Source organism: Zea mays, chromosome 2 (genome assembly GCF_902167145.1).
Source record: "Zea mays cultivar B73 chromosome 2, Zm-B73-REFERENCE-NAM-5.0, whole genome shotgun sequence".
Classification (NCBI taxonomy): Eukaryota; Viridiplantae; Streptophyta; class Magnoliopsida; order Poales; family Poaceae; genus Zea; species Zea mays.
Window position 1 is genome coordinate 118110741 of NC_050097.1, and position 6261 is coordinate 118117001.

Consider the following 6261-nt stretch of genomic DNA (forward strand, 5'->3'; position numbering starts at 1 on the left):
TTTTAGTGGACGTCTTAGCGAACATTGTTGGAAGCGATAGCGTGCGTATGGAATGCTAATTTAGCGTACGAATCCTTTTAGCACACGTTGTTGAAGACAGTCTTACACATATACATACTCTTTTTCCCAAAGTCACTGAGCATTTCAGAATATATAATATATTTTTTATCGTGATATCGTTTAGTATATAATATATTTTAAGTATGACTTTATTTTTTATTTTTTCTAAAAAAAATAATACGACAAATCGATTACCAAACAAATTATAAATTATGGTTGAATGAGTATTTTTTAAGAAAATAACCGTGTTTGTAAGAAAAACAATATTTTTACTAGAAAATTTACTATGATTTAATAGTATTTATTATATATCTTGTTGAACACCAAAATTGGCGGACAATTCATGCCCTCGCGATCAGATTGACTCAGACGATTCTTCTTACTTCGTATGTGGTTATCCATCTAATCATATGAGATCAGTTAGTGTCGGGGACCATAATTAGGGGTCCCCTCAATACTCCTAAACTCGGCTGGTAATCACCATCAGCACAAGCTGCAGAAGCCTGATGGGTGCAATTCAGGTCAAGGCTTCGTCCACTCAAGGGACACGATCTTGCCTCGCCCGAGCTCAGCCTCGGGCAGGAACAGTAGACCCATGCGGATTCACGCCTCGCCCGAGGGCCTCCTCAAGCAACGGGCGCACCCTCGACTCGCCCGAGGCCCAGCTCGGACAGGCTTCACAGTGAAGCAACCTTGGCCAGATCGTCTCGCCAACCGACCGTATCGCAGGAGCATTCAATGCAAGGATCGCCTGACACCTTATCCTGACGCGCGTTCCTTAGTCGGCAGGGCCGAAGTGACCGCAGTCACTTCGCCCCTCCACTGACTGACCTGACAGGAAAACAGCGCCGTCTGCCCTGCTTCGATTGCTGTGCCACCCGCCAGGGTGAGGCTGACAGCAGCCGAGTCCAGCCTCAAGCGCCATAGGAAGCTCCGCCTCACCCGACCCCGGGGCTCAGCCCCCGCCTCGGCCTCGGAAGACGGTCTCCGCCTCGCCCGACCCCAGGGCTCGGCCTCAACCTCGACCCCGGAAGACAGTCTCCGCCTCGCCTGACCCCAGGGCTCAGCCTCAACCTCGACCCCGGAAGACGGTCTCCGCCTCGCCCGACCCCAGGGCTCGGCCTCAACCTCGACCTCGGAAGACGGTCTCCGCCTCGCCCGACCCCAGGGCTCGGCCTCAACCTCGACCTCGGAGGAGTCATCGCCTTGCCCGACCTTGGGCTCGGACCGACCACGCCACAGGGGGGTACATCATTACCCTACCCCTAGCTAGCTCAGGCTACGGGGAACAAGACCGGCGCCCCATCTGGCTCGCCCCGGTAAACAAGTAATGATGGCACCCCGCGTGCTCCCATGACGACGGCGGTTCTCAGCCCCCTACGGAAGCAAGGAGACGTCAGCAAGGTCCCGACAGCCCCGACAACTGTGCTTCTACATGGCTCAAGCGCTCCTCCGATGGCCACGACATCACATGCACAGGGCACTAGCTCCTCTCCGACAGCCACGTCGGCATGTACATAGGGCTCTGGCTCCTCTCTGCCGGACACGTTAGCATATTGCTACACCCCCCATTGTACACCTGGACCCTCTCCTTACATCTATAAAAGGAAGGTCCAGGGCCCTCGTACGAAGAGGTGGCCGCGCGGGAGGACGGGCTGACAAACGGGCTCTCTCTCTCCCTCGCGAACGCTTGTAACCCCCTACTGCAAGCGCATCCACCCTGGGCGCAGGGCAACACGAAGCCGCGGTTTTCCCCTCTTTGTGTTCTGTCTCGCGCTGACCCATCTCGGCTGGGGCACGCAGCGAAAATTTACTCGTCGGTCCAGGGACCCCCCGGGGTCGAAACGCCGACAGTTGGCGCGCCAGGTAGGGGCCTGCTGCGTGTTGACGAACAGCTTCCCGTCAAGCTCTAGATGGGTAGTCTCCAGCAACCTCTCCAGCCCGGGACGTTGCTCCATTTCGGGAGTCTCGAGTTCATGTCCCTCGACGGCAGCTACGACATGGTACTCCTTCCTCCGCCGCGCGACAGCAACAACGGTGGCCATCAGCCCGCCCGGCGGCGGCAGAATCGACGACGTCTTCCCCCCATGGCGGAAGAGCAGCATCCGGGTCTGTCCCGTCACCTTCCCCGCCACAGGAGGAGGAGGCGGGGCAACCATGGCCAAGCAGGAGGTGGCACCTCGTTGGCTGTCGAGCAAGTCGACGACGCCGGCGCCCCAGCGGGGGACACGTCGGGCGTTGACCTCGCGTCTGAGACGAAGATGAGCGTCGTTTCCCCACAACGCGCCAACCCCAAGCAGACGGATGACGCCAGCACGCTCGCGAAGGACTTGCTAGGCATTAGCCTCGTACCTGAGATAACGGTGCAGTCCGTCCCCGACGCGACTTCGTCACCATCCGTCGATCAAGAGGCACCGTCCGTTTTCCACCCTGTGCCTTTTAGATTCAGCTTCGACCCACCAAGCGACCCCGCTTTGTTGGACGCTTTCATAAAGGCATATCCTAACCTTCCGGGGTACCATATGTGGTCAACCTGGGACCGACTGACGGCCGTCTCAACCTACGGGCTGTAACACCCGGATTTTAGGGGTCCAAAACCCGGGCGCTAACATAAACACCAGGTATGCTGGGACCAAGTCTCACACATATGATGTAAAGTGGCACAGGATCGAATGTCACATCTTTATATATAACAGGAGTTCTATACAAAATAAATAATTACATTATAAGGAGACAACGGTCCAGCAACCCAAAGTTGACTGGGAGACGACGACCTAGACCACTCACGAACTCATCGCAACATCCACCATGAGCATCATCCTGCAGTACCTGGTCTTGACCTGTGGTGTATGTGAGACAGCAAGAGTGAGCTCACATACGTTCATCGCTCAGCAAGTTGTGGGGAATAATGTGAATGAACTCGCCAAAGGTGGGAGTTCATGTGAAGTGTAAGGCTTACCAAAGAGGATGGTTAGAGCTGAGCATTGCTTTTAAAGTTGGTCAAAATTTTATTAGCAATTACTAAGTATAAGTAAATACCAACCCAATTAAATAGTAGAACAGAAGTAACAACATCACCTGTACAACATCACCTGCGATGCAATGCATATGACAAATTGAGTTTAATTCCATAATTTAATCATGTGAGGGTCCGAGCTGCTCATGACCGTGAGCACGGCTAGTATACCAGTTTTACACTCTGCAGAGGTTGCGCATCTTTACCCACAAGTCATGTTACCCATCTGCCAAGGGATCGCGACTTCCCATACACCTCTACCGAGGAGGCGAGGCAGGGTAACACTACGAGGCCTTTACAAAGTTCCACTAGCTTCAGAAAACCCGCTACAGTTTATAGGAAGCTCCAATGCAGGAATCCCTTGCAGGACCGCCATCACAGCAAAATCCTCCCGAGGGCCTCCCCAGGAATCCCTTGCAGGACCGCCATCACAGCAAAATCCTCCCGAGGGCCTTCCCAGGAATCCCTTGCAGGACCGCCATCACAGCAAAATCCTCCCGAGGGCCTCCCTACACTGACCACTCCCCTACTGCCCTTGCCCCTTTCGGGTAAGGTAGTCTTCCACTAGCTTTCCTAATTAATCGGCCAAGGGCGTCCCATTAAACCCTTGTGGTAGCACTGTTTTCCCGGGTGGTTCTCCATGTTCCAATTAACATAATGATCTTATCATGAACAGTGATAATAAACAGATAATAAAAGTGTGATCATGAATAATGTATCTTCATACCCAAAACCACATAAAGCACTAGCAAGTACTACCCAAAAAGTTCAGTGGTAAACAAGGTATAAAGATAGACAAACTAGGGTAACCTATTGGGTCCCATCAAAATTAACCTATGCAGATCATTATGATTAATCAGAACATGAGTAGGTAAAAAGAAGTGATCAAGGGCACAACTTGCCTGGGCCTTGAGATTCCAGGTACCAGGATGATTCTTCAGATGACTCGTGACCTCGCACTAGTCGTAGCAATACAAACAAACATGGTATAGGCAAAATGAACATCACATCAAACATATAAACAAAATACACAGTAATAATCTACATATTAAAATAAGATCACAGGAAAAAGAATTATTAATTTTGGAGTTGTAGAATTCAAGTTATGAATTTTCTAAGATTTAAGGTGATTATAATATGATTAAATGATAAATAAATTTTCTGACAGAGTTCATGTCAAAACAGTGATTCTAAATGGTAGAGAATATTATTACAAAATTTTAGGAATTGGAATGACTCAATTTGGAGCTAAAATGAATTAGTTATGAATTAATTAAGTTTCTGGATTTATTTTAACACTAAAAATCATTTTCTAAATCATTTTCTATGATTTTCCTATTCACTGGACTGGGCCTCAATTATAAGAAAGGTCAGGGGGCTCGGTGTAAGTCATCCCAGACACAGGGAACAGTGCCCGAGGGACGGCGGGTTGATTTAGTGAAACCCGAGGGGTTCTTTAACAAAATCGACCCGCGAAGGGGTAACATCTAATCTGGACCGTTGGATCACCCACGGACGGCACGGATTAGACTTAGTATAAACCGAACCGGTACACATCCACAGCCGTTAGATCGGCGATCAACGGCCCGCGCTCAACGTAACCGAGATCGACGCGCAACCCTCGGATCATGAATCTACGGTCGAACTCGATTGAACGAAGGGGTGTCTTTGATCTAATCGGGACCGTCAAAGATCGATCAGACGGTCCACGAATCGCCCCCAACCTCAGCTCAACGGGGAGCGCCGCCGAGACATCTCCACGGCGGTGATGGTCGCCGGTGCGCATCGCTCGACGCCCCTGAGCCCGAATCCCAAAATTGACCAACGCTAAACAATGTGAAGGGCATGACGGAAGCGTGCGGGTGGTAAATTACCTTGCTTCACGGCAGCAAGGCCACTGCCCACGGAGGTGTGCGGATCCGCGGCGGAGTTTGTACTCCGGTGAGCAATTCACGCCGAGCGGAAGCCAATCATCGCAGTCTGAGCACGCGTATAGTTTCCCCGTGGTCCGGCGAACTCAACCGGCCACCCACGGGCCGCCCGGCGGCGATATAGAGCGGAGTCGACGGCGGCGGGTCGCTATGGTCCTACGAGCTCACGGCGGCGACGGTGTTGGTGCTCGGAGGTGGGTACAATTGGATGAGATGAGGGTGGGGGATCACGGCGGTCTTCTTTTATAGTCCAGGGCGCAACGGAAGCGCCGATTACTACGCGCCCGAGCGCGGAGTCCGCCAGCGACCGCGCGGAGGTTGTTTCGGTCGATCGAAGAGGATGAACCCGACAAGTGGGTCCCACGCGCAGAGAGACACGGATATGCGCAGGAAGCGTGGACGAGGTGTATGACGCGCGGGACCCGCCCGTCAGTGCGCGCGTGTGAGTCTGCCCGGTGGGGCCCTCCTGCGTCGAACGTGGAGTTGGGCCGAGCGCAGGGTAAGTCCAAGTGGGCCGAATTGGCGCCCGGTGGCCCAATTAAGCTTTTCCTCTTTTTTTTTTTTTTTTACTCTTTTCAAATTCAATTCAAATTCAAACTCCTCTTTCGACCATCAAATCTCCAGATGTCCGAATTCCTACTAATGTGAATATATAGACTCTACTGTTCACCATATTATCATTTATTTTCTTTGTCATGTATTTATGGAAGGTATAAATGGTTCCATTAAAATTCCCTTTCTTCTTTTCCATAATAATCCAAATTCAAATCTAGGGTTTAATCTAAATCTTCTACTCATTATAATATATTATTTTTTATCCATGTTACTATTGTTTTAAATGCACAAACAAACAAAAATCCAAATGATGCACAAGTTATTTAAGTGTCTCTTGTTAATTATTTATTTGTGTAAGTAAGGGGTTCACATGAAATGATAGATAGAGAGGACACACACATACGTATAAAGGAATATAATCCCTCCTTTTAGATTTTCTTACAAAGTGGGTGTTACACGGGCCCCCGGGTTCCGAGGAAGATGACGAGCCCGACTCTGGTTGGGATTTCTCTGGGCTCGGTAATCTCAACGCCATGCGAGACTTCATGACCGCATGTGACTACTGCCTCTCCGATTACTCCGATGGTGGCCACAACCTTGACGACGAGGACTGTGGCCCAAGTTGCGAATGTTTGCACGTCGATCTAGGGGGTCTCGACGAAGGCAATCACCTTGGTATGCCGGAGGACGACGATCCCC